The sequence below is a fragment of the Asterias amurensis genome, chromosome 3, assembly GCF_032118995.1.
Source record: "Asterias amurensis chromosome 3, ASM3211899v1".
NCBI classification, from domain to species: domain Eukaryota; kingdom Metazoa; phylum Echinodermata; class Asteroidea; order Forcipulatida; family Asteriidae; genus Asterias; species Asterias amurensis.
The window spans coordinates 10,722,209-10,739,838 of record NC_092650.1 but is presented as its reverse complement, the minus strand read 5'-3'; the positions used below and the strand labels follow the sequence as shown (position 1 = coordinate 10,739,838).

The 17,630-nt window shown below is 38.7% G+C and overlaps 1 long non-coding RNA gene across 1 annotated transcript; it reads left to right on the top strand.

The window, feature by feature from the left end:
- Window positions 1-5,260: 5,260 nt before the first annotated feature.
- Window positions 5,261-16,433, top strand: LOC139935270 (uncharacterized). Its single transcript, XR_011785789.1, has 4 exons — window positions 5,261-5,331; window positions 8,579-8,673; window positions 9,577-9,649; window positions 16,266-16,433. It is a non-coding gene; the product is annotated as an uncharacterized lncRNA (long non-coding RNA).
- The last annotated feature ends 1,197 nt before the right edge of the window (window positions 16,434-17,630 follow it).

Here is a 17,630-nt window from a genome sequence, read left to right as displayed (position 1 = left end):
CAAGAAACTTGGATGGACTCATACGTGGTAAGCAGATAGTAAGTTTAACTTTCTAATTATGCAAAGATTGAAGCCAACAATGCCTCGCTGACTATTGAGGTTGAAAGGTTGGAGCCTGCTAGTCAAAGTGTTTCCGAGTCCAGGCATAAAAACTTTAGTGGGATCTTTGAAACTCTAGAGCAGTGTATTACCAACTCGACTACCAAGATTGCCTGGTAGCTCAAGGTAGTTCTAATCCTAAGTTTAGCAGCAAGGTCTGTGATGCTTCAAGATGTTAAATTGGCATCGCCTTAAAATTACAAATTACAAATTTTCGCTGTACACCGTTTACTCAGCACTGTTTACTCAGTATTTTTTCTACGAGTCCTGTAAAAAAATGCGATTGTTTAATATTGTCGTAACACAGGGGCAAACAGTGAAAACATCAAACTTTAGTCCAATCAAATACGATGTAACTTCACACCGGTGTGATTACACGCACCACGCACAGTACAGACGCCGCTGTAAACCAACCGGTATATATACCGGTTGGTTTACAGCGGCGTCTTTTCGGAGCAAATTATGCGACTGCCTTGAGCAAGGCTACAGTTGAGGTATCATACGCGGTTAGTTGACACTGCAACTTGCGTTGCTCTTTGCATTAGGCATACACAAAATGGACCTGCTCCACTCTTTGTGTGGAGGCATTAATTTGAACTATTATTCTAGAGGGGCGGACATGCATGCATCAATCCACTTCATTATTCTTAATATCATTTATTTGATTAAAAATACATAAATCAACTTTAGAAGCTGGGGTGTTGTACTTTATCAGTCCACATGTTTATTATTTCCGTACAACCTATATCCCTGTGAAGCAATGACTCGTTCCATCATGCAGTGTGTGTGTGCCATGTGTGTCAACGTGCTGTAAAACCAATAATTTAGCAGTTTTTAACAAAAGAAAAACACCAAATTATAAACCTCTATGTCAAAACTACAGTTGTCCACCACCTCATTACAGTGTCTTCCTAGACCTGCATGTATCTTCAAGTTCCTTTAAGTTTAGGAAAATCACTGTTTAAATGCCGATAAATCCCAGAATGATATTTTGATCGAATGGGGTGAGTGTTTCTTGGCATTGAGAAAGCACCGTCTCGAGCACTCGTAAACTTGCACTGGCACACACTGGGTTTTTAATTCTGCCCTCCCATGCTACTAATTACTATTTATAGCAATCGTGCATTACATTATTGCAAAAAAGTTGCGTTGCATAATTGGGAAGCGACTTAGTAAAGTTGAATAGTGACAGTCAATGTGAAACTATAGGAAAGTAAACAATGGTTACTCCCCATGAAGAGTAATACTAATACACCTATCAATTGTAAGACGCACCACTTGACCCCGGGAGGATGCGTCACTGTCCACATGCGAGTCGGATTTGTGTGTCCAAGACCCACACTGATTAAAGAAAATGACACACTTGTTGCAGATTTGGACGGTCCTCCAAACTATTTTTTGACTAACCAACCGCGGAAAACAACGCACATTACCGACGCACATAAAGTCTCGTTGAACTACGCAGGCGCAGTGAATACAAAGTAATTCAACCTTACAGCTACAAGAGCGAGTTTCGCTGTTTTGCAAGTGCATGCACCATTTGAGGTGTTCGAGGTGGTACCGCTCGATTTTCGAGACGAGCGGGACCCAGCGCACTAGCTATTAAAACGCACAGAAAACAGAGTGGGGTCCTAATAACCGCAAGTCAAAGCACATCGTGCACGTGTGTACACGATGGTGCACAATCTTCAAATTGCTCGATACACAATTGGAACTGCCTGTTCTGCATAGCGCAAGTTATAAATTGTGCACAAAATTGTTGCGCAAATTTGTTGATTGCGCTCGACCGATGAGCGACAGCGGATGCGTGTTTTGCTGCAAAATAAACGATCGCAATCACGATAGCGGCTAATTAGATCGAGCAAAACACAGGTTGTGGCTTTGAAAGGTTGGAATGTCTGCAAATACCAACATCATACGAAGGCAGGGAGGGAAAGTTGGCTTCATTATTTGATTCTCCATCAAATAAACAAAAAACATCGAAGGAACATGGCGTACCTCGACGCACATCTTAAAGATTTTTTGACTGACGACTAATGGATTTTGATGTACCCACCATCACTTTATTGAGAGTAAAGACGCAGACTTGACGCAACCTCCCCAGGGCTCAAGTTGTGCGTCTTACAATTGATAGGTGTACAATTTAATACACCCAGGGCCCAGGTCGGAATTCATCAACAAACAATTAGGCCTATGAACTGAGAAAATAATAGTCCTATTTTTATAAGTAATAACTCAAAAAGAATGTTTGGAATAAATGGTTTAGAATGTTCAATTAGGATCGTAATTATTAGATCTCACTTACTCTGAAGTCGATCGTGGCTCGTTTTAGGGACTACTGCTAAAATACCGGTAACATGTACATTGTCCATGTACATACATACATGTATATGTAAACCACAACGTGAGAGGAGACCATGGGAAGCTTCGCTTGACTACATTGTAATACTAATGTCATAGTCTGGCCCGTCAATGTGTCATGACCGTAGTTTGGAGGCAGCTTAAAAAGTATACGTATCATGAAAACAGTTCAAGGAAGTGCCAAATGGTTTTACGGAAGTGTTTTTTGACAGGGATATTAAAAAACCAAAGATATACCTTTTCTCTGTAGAATTTCGAACTGTATCATGCAGACGGTTTTCCTTGCAGCTGACACTTGCGGTTTTACGAAGACGGCTTATTTTTAAATCCCGATTAAGGTTTTCAGCCCAACTGCCGTTACCCAGTGGTGGGAAACATTAGCCAATCACCAAGAGAGGGCGCTCTCCACCACGTAATGTCAGAGCCGTAAAAAATGTCAACAACTTAGGAAAAGAAGAAGCATGAGTGACGGCCACTGACAGCAAATACCTTGTGTTTTGCGTGTTTTTGATTTTGTATTTGATTTAGCCAAATTGTATTTTGTTTCTCATAACACAATTATGTCAGCGATATTTGTTGCCCTAAAAATAATTATCAAAACGTGGGATTAAAACCGGCCCTTGTGATGTTTTAATTGTTTTGTGTTTTATTTGTTTTGTCCCTTATGGATGTACATGCTTTTTACGGTGAATTATGATGGGTTTTTTTTTGTGAATTTCAGCCACCCGCCCTTATGTTTAACCAACTAATTTTATCAAAATGCTGGATGGGATTTTTTCGCCATTAAACACGCTGGACTGTTTTGCGCATTACAGCCTATGATCTAAGTGTTGAAACTCTCCCTAAAACAGGCATACCTGGTCCAAATAGACCCAAAACACAATACTGGGCCCGTTGTTCTTGTTTATGTTAATCTCCTCTTGTTTTCTACTTATGACATCCGACGCATTTTTGGGCCAAAACTAGATCGTACAAAATGTTTAGATGCCGTTGTCGCATGCATTTATATGTCTTCTATGCAATACTATCCGGAGGACATATTGCGTGAAGAGGTTTGTTCCTAGAGCAGCGTGAACATGAACGCGGTCACAAATTGTGTCGTTTGTCGTTAAAATTTCGCGAGATGCAATAAGCCCAAAGTGACAATAAACAAAACACTTTTTTGACGTTCACGTTTAGTGCCCCCGTAGTGCGCAGCCTACTGACCAGAAAGTTTACAAGACCAATTCAGATGAGAATAAGCAAAAAAGAGACCTACGCTCTTACCGCCCCCCCCCCCCCCCCGAAAAAAACCCCAAAACAGTCTTAAGATTTGTGGCACACAGCATGTTCCGAAAACTCGCTTTACTTATAGTGCTGTAGCAATGCTATGTATATCGTGGGACGTGACAATGTCATTTTTGACGATGTTTTTTAAAAAGGAAATGCAAGCATTATGAATGTATATTGAGTGTGTGGGGAAAGTTTTGGTAGTGTAGTACAAAAGAAACTTTAGTTATTGGTGGCTAACGGTCAGTTCCACCTATCAACGCTGATTTGAAAAACGTGTAGCGTTAAGGAGGCCCAAACTGTTAGACCCCTATAAGGCTCACGGGGGAGCCTTGTAGTTTCTAGAAGTATGCATAAGGTACGTCGTCTAACCCAAAACGAGGTGGGCGCAGCCACTGCAAGTAGTGGCGGACGTGCGAAATAGCTCCATTTTGGGTTAGAATTATGACGCCATGCATAAATATTGAGAGAGGCGTATAACACCCTCCCCCACATTACATTTCGAAATATCTGTGTAAAGCGGCATCCCGCTAGTTACCGTTAATTCTGTTCATCTATGCAAAGTTAACAATCACAGTGCCAACTGTTGCTTTGGTAAAAATTGGTAAAGATTGATGTAAAACTACCACTCCTTTGTTATCACAATAAGGGTTAAAATTTGGAAGTGGTTCTGTAGAACTAAGCGCATCAACTTGTCAGTCAATTTAGGATGAATTGCCTATATTCATGTTTTTAGGAAAGGACCATGCAATACTACATTTAAAATAGTAATACAAATCTTCAGGAATCCACACTTTTTGTGTGAGAAAAGACTCTGAATTGTAGATTCATTTTAAACTACAGATGTACTAGTCTTCAGCTCGTACATTCTATTCAATTATTAATAAATACCTTTGACGGTTTCAAGTCTCTGATTGGTCAAAACCCGGTCACGTGTGGGAGTGTTAACGGTGGTATAAAGACCGGCTTTGGAAATAGCAAAATAGTGGCCACTAAATCAGTGGCCACTGTATCGCACGCTTGTTTATATCTCTATAAGTTTCATTGCAACTTTGCGCAATTCACGTTCGCGCGCTAAAAATGTATACATTTTGAGTGCGCGCGTGTAACATGTGCGCGTGTATACACTGACACCCATTGATCTCCATTATACTGACTGGATAGGGCATTGTGTTATGAGAAACAAAATACAATTTGGCTAAATCTAAATACAAAATCAAAAAACACGCAAAACACAAGGTATTTGCTGCCAGTGGCCGTCACTCATGCTTCTCCTTTTCCTAAGTTGTTGACATTTATTTTTACGGCTCTGACATTACGAGGTGGAGAGCGCCCTCTCTTGGTGATTGGCAGATAGTCTAAAGTTTCCCACGTTGAACAACAGTGAAGCTTCGGCGCAGCGGCGGGAAACAAGGTAGTCGGATCCCAGTCTCCATTCATGTATTTACTTCGTGTGCGCATGATGGTTACACCACTGGGTAACGGCAGTTGGGCTGAAAACCTTAATCGGGATTTAAAAATAAGCTGTCTTCGTAAAACCGCAAGTGTCAGCTGCAAGGAAAACCGTCTGCATGATGCAGTTCGAAATTCTACAGAGAAAAGGTATATCTTTGGTTTTTAATATCCCTGTCAAAATACACTTCCGTAAAACCATTTGGCACTTCCTTGAACTGTTTTCATGATACGTGTACTTTTTAAGCTGCCTCCAAACTACGGTCATGACACATTGACGGGCCAGACTATGACATTAGTATTACAATGTAGTCAAGCGAAGCTTCCCACGGTCTCCTCTCACGTTGTGGTTTACATATACATGTATGTATATACATGGACAATGTACATGTTACCGGTATTTTAGCAGTAGTCCCGGATAACTTTCCGTATGGCGCCACCACCTTTTCACTCATTTTTACAAAAAGGGATATATCAATCAGGTAAATTAGATACTATATTATTTTATTTCGAATGAAAAAGTGGTGGCGCCATACGGAAACTTTTCCGTAGTCCCTAAAACGAGCCACGATCGACTTCAGAGTAAGTGAGATCTAATAATTACGATCCTAATTGAACATTCTAAACCATTTATTCCAAACATTCTTTTTGAGTTATTACTTATAAAAATAGGACTATTACTTTCTCAGTTCATAGGCCTAATTGTTTGTTGATGAATTCCGACCTGGGCCCTGGGTGTATCAAAATGTACACCTATCAATTGTAAGACGCACAACTTGACCCCTGGGGAGGGTGCGTCAAGTCTGCGTCTTTACTCTCAATAAAGTGATGGTGGGTACATCAAAATCCAATAGTCGTCAGTCAAACAATTTTTAACATGTGCGTCGAGGTACGCCATGTTCCGTCAATGTTTTTTGTTTATTTGGTGAAGAATCAAATAATGAAGCCAACTTTCCAGCTCCCTGTCTTCTTATGATGTTGGTATTTGCAGACATTCCAACCTTTCAATGCCACAACCTGTATTTTGCTCGATCTAATTAGCCGCTATCGTGATTGCGATCGTTTATTTTGCAGCAAAACACGCATCCGCTGTCGCTCATCGGTCGAGCACAATCAACAAATTTGGGCAACAATTTTTTGCGCAGTTTATAACTTGCGCTATGCAGAACAGGCAGTTCCAATTGTGTATCGAGCAATTTGAAGATTGTGCACCATCGTGTACACATGTGCACGGTGTGCTTTGAATTGCGGTTATTAGGACCCCACTCTGTTTTCTGTGCATTTTAATATCTAGTGCGCTGGGTCCAGTTCGTCTCGAAAATCGAGCGGTACCATCTCGAACACCTCAAATGGTGCATGCACTTGCAAAACGGCGAAAGTCGCTCTCGTAGCTGTAAGGTTGAATTACTTTGTATTCACTGCGCCTGCGTTGGTCATAGAGACTTTATGTGCGTCGGTAATGTGCGTTGTTTTCCGCGGTTGGTTAGTCAAAAAATCGTTCGGAGGACCGTCCAAATCTGCAACAAGTGTGTCATTTTCTTTAATCAGTGTGGGTCTTTGGACTCACAAATCCGACTCGCATGTGGACAGTGACGCATCCTCCCCGGGGTCAAGTGGTGCGTCTTACAATTGATAGGTGTATTAGTATTACTCTTCATGAGGAGTAAACATTGTTTACTTTCTTATAGTTTCACATTGACTGTCACTATTCAACTTTACTCTTCCCAATTATGCAACGCGACTTTTTTGCAATAATGTAATGCACGATTGCTATAAATAGTAATTAGTAGCATGGGAGGGCAGAGTTAAAAACCCAGTGTGTGCCAGTGCAAGTTTACGAGTGCTCGAGACGGTGCTTTCTCAATGCCAAAAAACACTCACCACATTTGATCAAAATATCATCCTGGGATTTATAGGCATTTAAACAGTGATTTTCCTAAAATTAAAGGAACTTGAAGATACATGCAGGTCTAGGACGACAATGTAATGAGGTGGTGGACAACTGTAGTTTTGGTATAGAGGTTTATAACTTGGTGTTTTTCTTTTGTTAAAAACTGCTAAATTGTTGGTTTTACAGCACGTTGACACACACGGTACACACACACTGCATGATGGAACGAGCCATTGCTTCACAGGGATATAGGTTGTACAGAAATAATAAACATGTGGACTGATAAAGTACAACACCTCAGCTTCTAAATTTGATTTATATATTTTTAATCAAAAATTTGATATTAAGAATAATGAAGTGGATTGATGCATGCATGTCCGCCCCTCTAGAATAATATTTCAAATTAATGCCTCCACACGAAGAGTGGAGCAGGTCCATTTTGTGTACGCCTAATGCAAAGCGAAACGCAAGTTGCAGTGTCAACTAACCGCGTATGATACCTCAACTGTAGCCTTGCTCAAGGCAGTCGCATAATTCGCTCCGAAAAGACGCCGCTGTAAACCTACCGGTATATATACCGGTTGGTTTACAGCGGCGTCTGTACTGTGCGTGGTGCGTGTAATCACACCGGTGTGAAGTTACATCGTATTTGATTGGACTAAAGTTTTGAAGTTTTCACTATTTGCCCCTGTGTTACGACAATATTAAACAATTACACTTTTTTACAGGACTCGTAGGGAAAATACTGAGTAAACAGTGCTGAGTAAACGGTGTACAGCTAAAAACGAAAATTTGTAATTTGTAATTTTTAAGGCGATGCAAATTTAAAATCTTAAAGCATCACAGACCTTGCTGCTAAACTTATGATTAGAACTACCTTGAGCTACCAGGCAATCTTGGTAGTCGAGTTGGAGTTTCAAAGGCTCCAACCTTTCAACCTCAATAGTCAGCGAGGCATTGTTGGCTTCAATCTTTGCATAATTAGAAAGTTAAAATTACTAGCTGCTTACCATGTATGACTCCAACCAAACTTCTTGCTAACAAAACAGTTACTGGCAGTGTAATCCACAATTTACGTAAGTTTGAGATCAATGGGTCATCTGGGTCCTGAGAAAATAGTGAAAAACCGATGACACACTTTATAAGCGCTTAAATGTTTTCAGCATTCGTGCCTGCAAGGGTTAAATTTTTTAGCAGCATTGATTTCAGTCATTTTGCTTTCCATTGTTGACTACTTGCAGCTGCAGTGCAAGTTGCCTCCATGTTTTGTGCAAGGGGAACGTCAACACCAAAACCTCATGCAATATGTGCCCATTTGAAATTCTGGATGTAGAGAAGAAGTGTAGGTTACAGTGCATTTCATTACTCACAGTCTTTGATTTCACATGTAGCGCATAATGAGGTAGGTATTATAGCCAATCTGAACTTCAAAAAAATATTTCCATAAATGTGGAATACTGTTTGAGTAATTTCTTACATTCTGAAATGTTCGTGTTTTCTTTGCAGGTCTACGAGAAATATGACCTGAAAAGCTCATAGTAGAATGAGCTCATAGTGTTTGAGTTCTGCTCAGATGTTGTCTGGCCACAAGGGATGTTAAGGTAAAACTGCTTTGAATTATCATGAAAACTAACCATTAGTGAAATATTAGAACAAAATTATGAAAAGGCATCAGTTTAAACGAACATGAGTACAGATGCAACAGGAGAATACATATTTAAGTGTTGGTTAGCTTGTTCTGCTGTATTGTCTCCATGAATTGTATCATATGCTTATAGAGTGACAGCAAAACAAAACACTGTACTCAAAATGTTTTGCCCCTCACGTTTACATGACTACACTGTTCTTTGTACTCTCACTGAGGGTTACCCTATCGTCCAGGAAATACAATTGCACAAATTTATAAGTCTCACTGTCTTTTAGAATCCTTGCATTTCAGTAATGGTTGCCTTACGGTTGGTAATCGATGGTATCTGCAGACAACACTGGTTCACAATGACCATTGGTCCATGTACAAAAAGCGTGGTTTTAACACTACTGAAGAATGATCCACACAGATTTATCTTGGCCCTAAATTGTGTTTTTTCGTGCTTTTTTGAAAACAACATTTTGTTTACTCAACAAATATACGAACAACCGTTTACAAACTATAGATAGCATTTTATTGGGACCCTATGTGTTTTGTATATGTGTAAATGTAAAAAGAGGTAGCTTCAAGATGATATACAAGTAGGGGGTATGAGAGCACAATGGCACAGTTTGTGTTATCACCAAGCCACATTTTAAAAACAAAAATCTTATTGAAAAACAGAGGGGTTTGATCTTAAAAGAACAAAAGCAACACTCCTGTCAACAACAAGTTGTTGTGGAAAGTCAAATACTACCCTACTACATGGAAGAGCACATATATGGGGGCATCAGTTCATGCTGTTATCCTTGCTCTTCACAAAAATCTGTTAAAAATCCAGGTCAGTTAAATCTATGTTCAAAATCTTTGTTTGCAGATATGGTTGATCATCATTATTTGTGTCAAGGTCGGTTCTGCACTCAAGCTTGCAAGAAGAAGATTAGACTCGGGTCAGTGCATTGTATCAATGAGAATATGTGGTTTTATTGTTTACGCGTAATTTACACAATGTGGTTAAATGGACCATGCAATCGCCACAGAAAACATAATATCAAAGATCTCATGAGAGGCGTTGTTTGGAGATGATGGAGTCTTTTGTGTGTATGTTGGTGAAGAGAGCAATTCTATGCACGTCAGCACCCCTAAAGAGCGTGCCTATGAAGACACAACTATTTTACTTGCCAAATCTGTAGGTAATAAGGGAGTTCATGCTTTTGTGGAGAGCTCATTAAGCCGAAAAATGTGCAAGGTTGTTTTGGTGTAATTTTAAGAACAAATTTGAAGCTAGGCTCACTCGATTAACATCGTCGATGATGTTCGCGTCGGTTTGTGTTTTTTTACTGATAGGCATGACCATGAGTCCACAAAATTCATCCATCGAACAACTTTAGTATAAAATCACGATAGGTCAGACAACTCGTCTCTCGGACAACTAGACAGACTGACAACTCGATAGGTAAGACAACCCAACCTCGAACAACTTGACACTCTGACAACTCGCCGCTTGTATTGTACGCACGGTAAATTTTTTGAGCAAAAAGTTATTCAAAATTTCACCAAAACGAGTGGGCAAACTTGTCGTGGTAAGTACTCCCCACAAAAGAGCTACTGTAAGTGACATCGGGGGAAAGTTTTGTCATAAAAATGTGGGTTTTTATTGGGAAAACAGTTTCCACGCCTTGGACTAAAAAAAAGGCTCTACTGGGGCTATTTTGGGTAATTTGAAACAGTGATAATTTCAGAAGGCAAAATGTTTACTGTCTTTGTGATAACAAAAAAATGTGATGTACATGTATGTCTATGTTTTCCCTGCTGCCCGCTCAGCTGTTTTGGCAAGAAAATCTGTAATCCAAGTTACTAAGAAAAGCTGGCCTCACATATAAAAATAAAAATTGTGTTTAGAAACTTTATAATTATATATAGTTACATGAAAAATAACAAATTTAGATACATGTACTTGAATAACTGAAAAATCAACAGGTTGTTTCTTGAATAATAACAAACTACTGAACACAAGACAAAGTTTACACAAGTAATATGGCGAGAAAGAGTGTTTCTTAAGCTTTAAATTGATACATAACTTGTTCTAACATGCGACGGTCGACAACAAAGTGTTTCATAAATTTCAAAATTTTCTTTGTCCAAACGTCAAAAATTCACATGAAAACATCAAACCCATGTGCTGTGGAAGCACTTACCTCTTCCTTTGGAAAGTTTAGACTGCTATAGATGTGATTTCTCAGCCAAGTCAAAATTGTCATGAAACTCAGGGAAATGTGTGTGTGACTGTAGCACAGGGATGTGGGATACATTTTTAGTATGTAGACGGCCAAAGGGGATAAGCTTTGAAGAACAAAAAAGGCAAAAAAACCTCCTACAGGACATCCTCTAGGTCCGCATTTGTAGTGGGTTCTCTACGCTCTTCCTCAGAGAACCTCTTGGCCAAATATTGCACTGTCTTTAAGCTGGTTCACTACTCGTTTTCTGCTGCTCCTTAAAATGTATGGAACTCATTACCATCACATTTTCGCCATGTAACTATACTCAGACAGTTCCCAAGAAAGTACCGGAGACTCATTTTTACCAAAATGCTTGACTGGTGTCTCATATGAAAGAATTTGTGAAAACAATCACTTTCAAATGGTAAAAAAACAATGAGACCGAACGTTGAATTTAATTGGTGTTTTAACTTGCTGCCCTGAAAAGCTCATAAGAGATAACGCCATTAAATTTGATGTTTTATGAAAATTAAGTTATTTACCATGGGGTTTTCTTGGTCGACAGAATCTCAGTCACCTTGTGATCATAGTCAAGGGAGGATATGACCACAGTGTTGTTACTCTTGTCGGCTTACAATGTACGTGATGTGGTTGGTTTTGGTTCATGAGGTTGGAGCTCAGATGGTGACATATTGTTGCCTGTGGTTGTCTTTTGGTAGGGACTTCTTGAGGATCACAAGATCTGGATTTTGTTTGTGGTTTCTCGGTACTGTAGTCTGGCCTTTTTGACGAGTTTAAGGATCTGCATACAGACTTGATAGGTTGAAGGTTAGGGTTTGCTTTAGGGCTTAGGTATAGGTAGGGTTGTGATCATGTCCACATCTGATCACGACCTGAAGGTAATTGAAATTCTGTCGACCTACACTTTCAGACGTTTACCAATAAACCCCACTGCGGCCATGGATCATTCTTCAACACCAATTCAAGCAACAACTTAGTCACTATCAAAAAGGACATTCACGTCAGTCAATCTGACATTCTTGTTTTTACAATAGCAAATGGGAGAAGGCAAGATTGATATGGACAGAAATTACGATGAATACCAGTTCAGTGCAATTTAGATGAGGAAACAAACAAAGCCTCAAGTTGTGTACATGCTTTGTTGCAATTTGTTTGGGTCGCATACAATTTCTTGGGAGCTCCTGGTATATGGGGTTTATTTATCAAGAATAGGTCTTCTATTTTTTCGTTTTGCAAAAAGTAACAAAAGTAAAAATTCATTTGTTGATTTTTATTTATTCATTTTTTTTCTTCAAATTTGTATGCATTCTCAAATGCTTGCACTTCAGGTATCACAACTTACATATATAAAATAACAAACCTGTGAAAATTAGGCTCAGTCACTCATTGGTGTCGGGAGACAATAACAGGTAATTCCACCCTTGTTTCCGCACGTTTCAGATTTTCATGACATAGGTTTTTCATGGAATTATATTTCAAAGGGACTCTTTCACCATTAACTTCTGTAAGCCTTATAAGTTATCTGTAAATCTGTGAACTTTAAATTTCTGTTCTGTGTAGAAAGTGTCCAATGGCTTTAAAGACATTGGACACTATTGGTAATTGTCAAAGACCAGTTTTCTCACTTGGTGTATCTCAACATATGCATAAAAAACAAACCTGTAATAATGTGAGCTTGACACGGTTGTCAGAGTGGCGAGAAAGAAAAAGAACCCTAGTCACACAGTAATCTGCTTTCAGATGCTTGATTTCGAGGCCTTATACTCTAAATCTGAGGTCTCGAAATCAAATTCCGTTTCTCACAATGTTTTATACTATCAATGTCTCCCCATGACTCGTTACCAAGTGAGGTTTTATGAGAATAATTATTTTGAGTAATTATCAATAGTGTCAAAAACTTCAAATGCGTTCAGCACAGTACTCAAAGTAAATCGTGGGGGGCCTCTTGTATGTTTGTACGCGCTAAAAAAAAAGAGGAGTTTTTAACCTCTTTCCCTTTGTTTCAGTTAATCATACCACTTTGTGTTTCTCCTTGTACATTATTTGAACTAACGGTTCTATGAACATGGCCCTTCAAAGTAGTAAAGCATAGCTTATGCTCTTTTCAGATGTATAAAAAAATGCCAAGTGTAAAAAAAAAAACTACTCATTTTGCTTGAACACATCACATGATGGCATAGGGAGACCACCAGCAAAGATCGCAGTACTGAAAATTTACAAATTGTGAAAATACAATGCAGGGTGATTAGGGTGGATCCACTCTCAGCCCCTTTCTGTCCCGATAAATGCGACCCTACTCGGCCTGAGTCATCGTCAATACTATTCCACATTAATTAAATCCCTACCAACCGAACCTTCCCAAATTCACCACACCTACATTCCTACATACCATGTTCTCAATGTGCCCATTCACAATACCCAAACCAAACCAAATATCAAGTCCAAATAAGGAACTCTCTGAACCTAGACATATTTTTACTGCTGGTGCCAAAATACAACTTAAAAAGAACTGGGCTGCTTGACCAACTCTCCGCAAACTAAAAAGAGACTATAGAATTTGGCGCTACCAAAAACTAAACAAGTTACACCAAATGGTAACACTTTTACACGCAGGCTCCAAGCTTTGATCCTCGGCAGTCAGCGAGGCATTTTTGGCTTCAGACTATGCATAAATAACTCACTATCTGCTTACCACTGCTGAGTCCATCCAATCGACTTTAAAGTGTCCTTTTGGTTAAAAATCTTTGTTCTGACACCTGGTTAAAGTGTTTGGTCAAGGTCTTGGTTTAAGTGGTAAGGCTAGGTTTAGTGTTAGGGTGGGGTGAGGGTTAGGGTAGGGTATGGGAGGGTATGGGTTTGGGCTAGGGTTAGGTTGGGCTAGGGTACGTAGGTTAGATCATTGGGGTGTCAGATCATTGATGTGCTAACTGATTGATTTGGATACACTAAAAAGGTCATGAATTGCAGCATGGACTCGCACTTATATCGACGAACCAATCCCTTTGCAGGTAATAATTGTTTTTCAATATTTAGCATGCGAATCCACACAACACAATCAACATAAGCAAATCTGAGAAGGTATGTTCATCATCAAGGACCAAATTTGGTCATTGCTTAGCAAACAGCAAGCAACTAAATTTTCCAGCAAACATTGTTACGATCCTGGACAGTCAAGTTAGAGCATGCCAACAGCACTGGAATACATTTAATCTGATAATCATTGAAAAGCGCAATACCTACATGTAGACCACTGTCCAATACATCTGGCTTTCGCGCAGACACATGCAAAACAGCAGCAAATGATCAGTTCCCTGTTGCCAATAACGGTACATAGCTACAACGCGTCATGGGCTTGGTAAATCACATGGGTAAAATAGGTTTAACTCTAACCCGAATTCAAAAACCACGAACAATTGAATATATTCTTTGTGTTGACATAACGTCTGTTTGATCTTTACTTTTAGTCATTAAAGTGCGCGTCCCGGTTGACCTTTGTCATGCCCGTGTGCCACACAGACATCTTTGTCACTCCAAGCTAGTCAATGTTTTGCCCTCTAGCAGCAAATCACACAAAAACTGGCGCTACAACCAAAAAGCTATTTTCATAGTATATTACCACAAAAATTAGTATGTTAGTGACCTATTTTATAAACCTTGCTTATATTTTAGAACTGGGCTGTTATCGTGACTTATTTTTGTGAAAAATTAAAGGAAATTACAGAATTGGTTTTGCTAGCTAAAAAGTTGTTGTCAGTGTCAGCACTTTATGTATCTACCACAAACATAAACTGACAAACCTGTAGAAGTTTGAGATCGGTCCGCCATCGGAGTCACATGAAAATAGTGACAAAAATGACTAAAAATTTTGCATTGCATCTTATGCAAAACAAAAATGAATAAAACTCTCACTGAATGATGAACTCCAAACGCGAAATTAGATTATTTATTACTCATCAAATATGACACTTCAGACAGAAATATTTTAAGGTATGTTTTCTACCATCATCATCATTAGATCATGTAAGTTTTATGTAAATCTGTGATCTTCAGGAATTGTTAGAAATTGTGATGCAAGTTAAACAATAAAATAGCAACACATTGTTTTAATTAATCTTTAATGTTTAACACTTTATTTTGTAGAAAACAAAAATTCTATTTCTACTTTTCGTTGCATTTATTTTAAATAAATAAGACTTTTTTTAATACTTGTTTAGGTTTCACTGGGTTTTCAATGTTTAAAGGCACTGGACACCTTTGGTAATTTTGTTCTCACTAGTTGTATTCTGACACATGCCTTTATAGCAAATCTGTAACAATTTTGACTGAATTGGTCAGCAAAGCAAAGGGAATTATGACAAAAATCCTTGTTTGAACACATTTGTGTGTTTAAGAAATAAAATTCTCAAGGCCTGAAGTCTTTGAACATTTGAAAAATACATCGGAGGTAACCTATTCTCACAATGTTTGATACTATCAACAGCTCTCATTGGTTTATGTTAAGTAAGGTTTTATGCTTACTGTTATTTTGAGTAATAATAAACAGTGTCCAGTGCCTTCAGGCTACCCTAAAAAGCTTTATTTGGTTGAGCTGTTTTAATTCTGCTTCAAGATTGTTTGTTTCAGTAGTTGGCTTTCTGAATAAACTCCAGCAACTTAAAGAATCATTACAGAACTTGGTTTTACTAACAAAACCTTTGCTGGCAATGTATTATACCACAACTGACTCTTTGTAGAAGTTTGAGGTCAATCTGCCATCTGGGTCGAGATAAAATTGTGAAAAACCAATGACACACTCTGCATGATATCGACTACCAACCAAAACTTCATAAAATGCTCACTTTGCGGAAATTGTTTTTAAATTAAATTTACTCATCAATATGACGCTTCAGACAGGAGCACTCTGTATAGCATAAGTTGCAAGTTCCTTAAATGCAATAAGTCTCATTCGACTTTCATGATAATTTTGTTTATGTTTTCTGCCATTGCATCAATGCCACAATGCCACTGATTACCTAATGTACCATTTTGTGGGTAAAAATCCATGTCAATATCAGTTACGGTAGCCTTGTCCTTTTTGTCTTGCCTAAAAGGGCGCACGATACTGCACAATCTTTGAGGTATCCATGGTACCACATTGATTCCCAAAATTGCACAAAAATTTTTCATCATGTACTCTTTATTTTACTTATCAAGTAAGAAAACCTGAAGGGAAACTGACTTGGTAGATCTTAAACAACTTGGGTTTGAACAAGGAAAAGTTTACTGGAGCGGCCCGCTTCAGTACATTTTTCTTTGTTCAAGCCCCATTGCTTTATGTTACTTACAGGAATCATTGACAGTTAGACAATCAAAGATGCGCGAGAAGATTTGCGAAAAGATGGGCAGGGAGGCAGCCCAGCAAGGCCTAGTGCACAGGATGCTCAAGTGCCTTCTAGTGCCTTCTGATGAAGCTTTTCTGTAGTGAAACCCTTTCCATCATCACGCAAGACACACATGGCAAGGTACACTCAAGTTTTTTGTTCTTCTAGATTTAATTAAGTTGAACCGTTTTCATTAAAATGACCTAGTTGTGGCACATTGAAGCCAACTTTGTGCGTCTGCCTTCTACACAAGTTTGGCAAGTCATTGGTGTCTTTAGGTATGCATGAATTTAATCTGCATTATGGAAAAAGCTTATTGCCTTCATGGAAGAAGTCGTTCCCAGTGGTGTATATTTTCACTGTGCAACTATTTCCCAGAATACCTAATTCTTGGTCTTAACCCCTGGAACTTTGAGTTTGAAACATCCTATAATGGATAGCTGGCGTGCTAGGCTTAAATTTTTTAGCAGCACTGATTTCAGTCCTTTTTGCTTTCCATTGTTGACAACTTGAAGCCGCAATGCAAGCTGCCTCAATGTTTTGTGCAAGGGGAACGTCAACACCAAAACCTCATGTATTATGTGCCCATTTGTACTCTTGGATGTAGAGAAGAAGTGTATGTAACAGTGCATGTCATCTCACAGTCTTTGATTTCACATGTAGTGCATAATGAGAAAGGTATTAAAGCCAATCTGAATTTCATAACATATTTCTATCAATGTTGAAATCGGTTTGAGTAATTTTCTAAATTCTGAATGTTGGTGTTTTCTTTGCAGGTCTACAAGAGACATGACCTGAAAAGCTCATAGTAGAATGAGAAGATGGAAAACCTCTTCAAATGTTAAGGTTCTGCTCAGATTTTGTTTGGCGATGAGGGATGTTCAGGTAATACTGATTTGAATTATCATGACAACAATGACCAATGGTCCATGTATAAAACAATACATTTATAACAGGACTGAAGAATGATCCATACCGATATATAGTCGATATAAATTGTGTTTTTTCCTTCTTTTTTGGAGAACAATATATTTTACTCCACAAATAATACGAACAACAGTTACATATTATAGATAGCCTTTGATTTGGACCCTTTGCGTTTTGTATGTGTAAATGTAGACTGAGGTAGCTTCAAGATGATATACAAGTAGGGGGTATGAGAAAACAATGGCACATGTGCAATTACCAAACCACATAATAAATGAAAATCTTTTTGAAAAACAGAGGGGTTTGATCTTAATAGAACAAAAGCCACACTCCTGTCAGCAAAAAAATAAAAATAAAAAATTCCACTCTCTACATGGAAGAGCGTATTTAACAGTTCATACTGT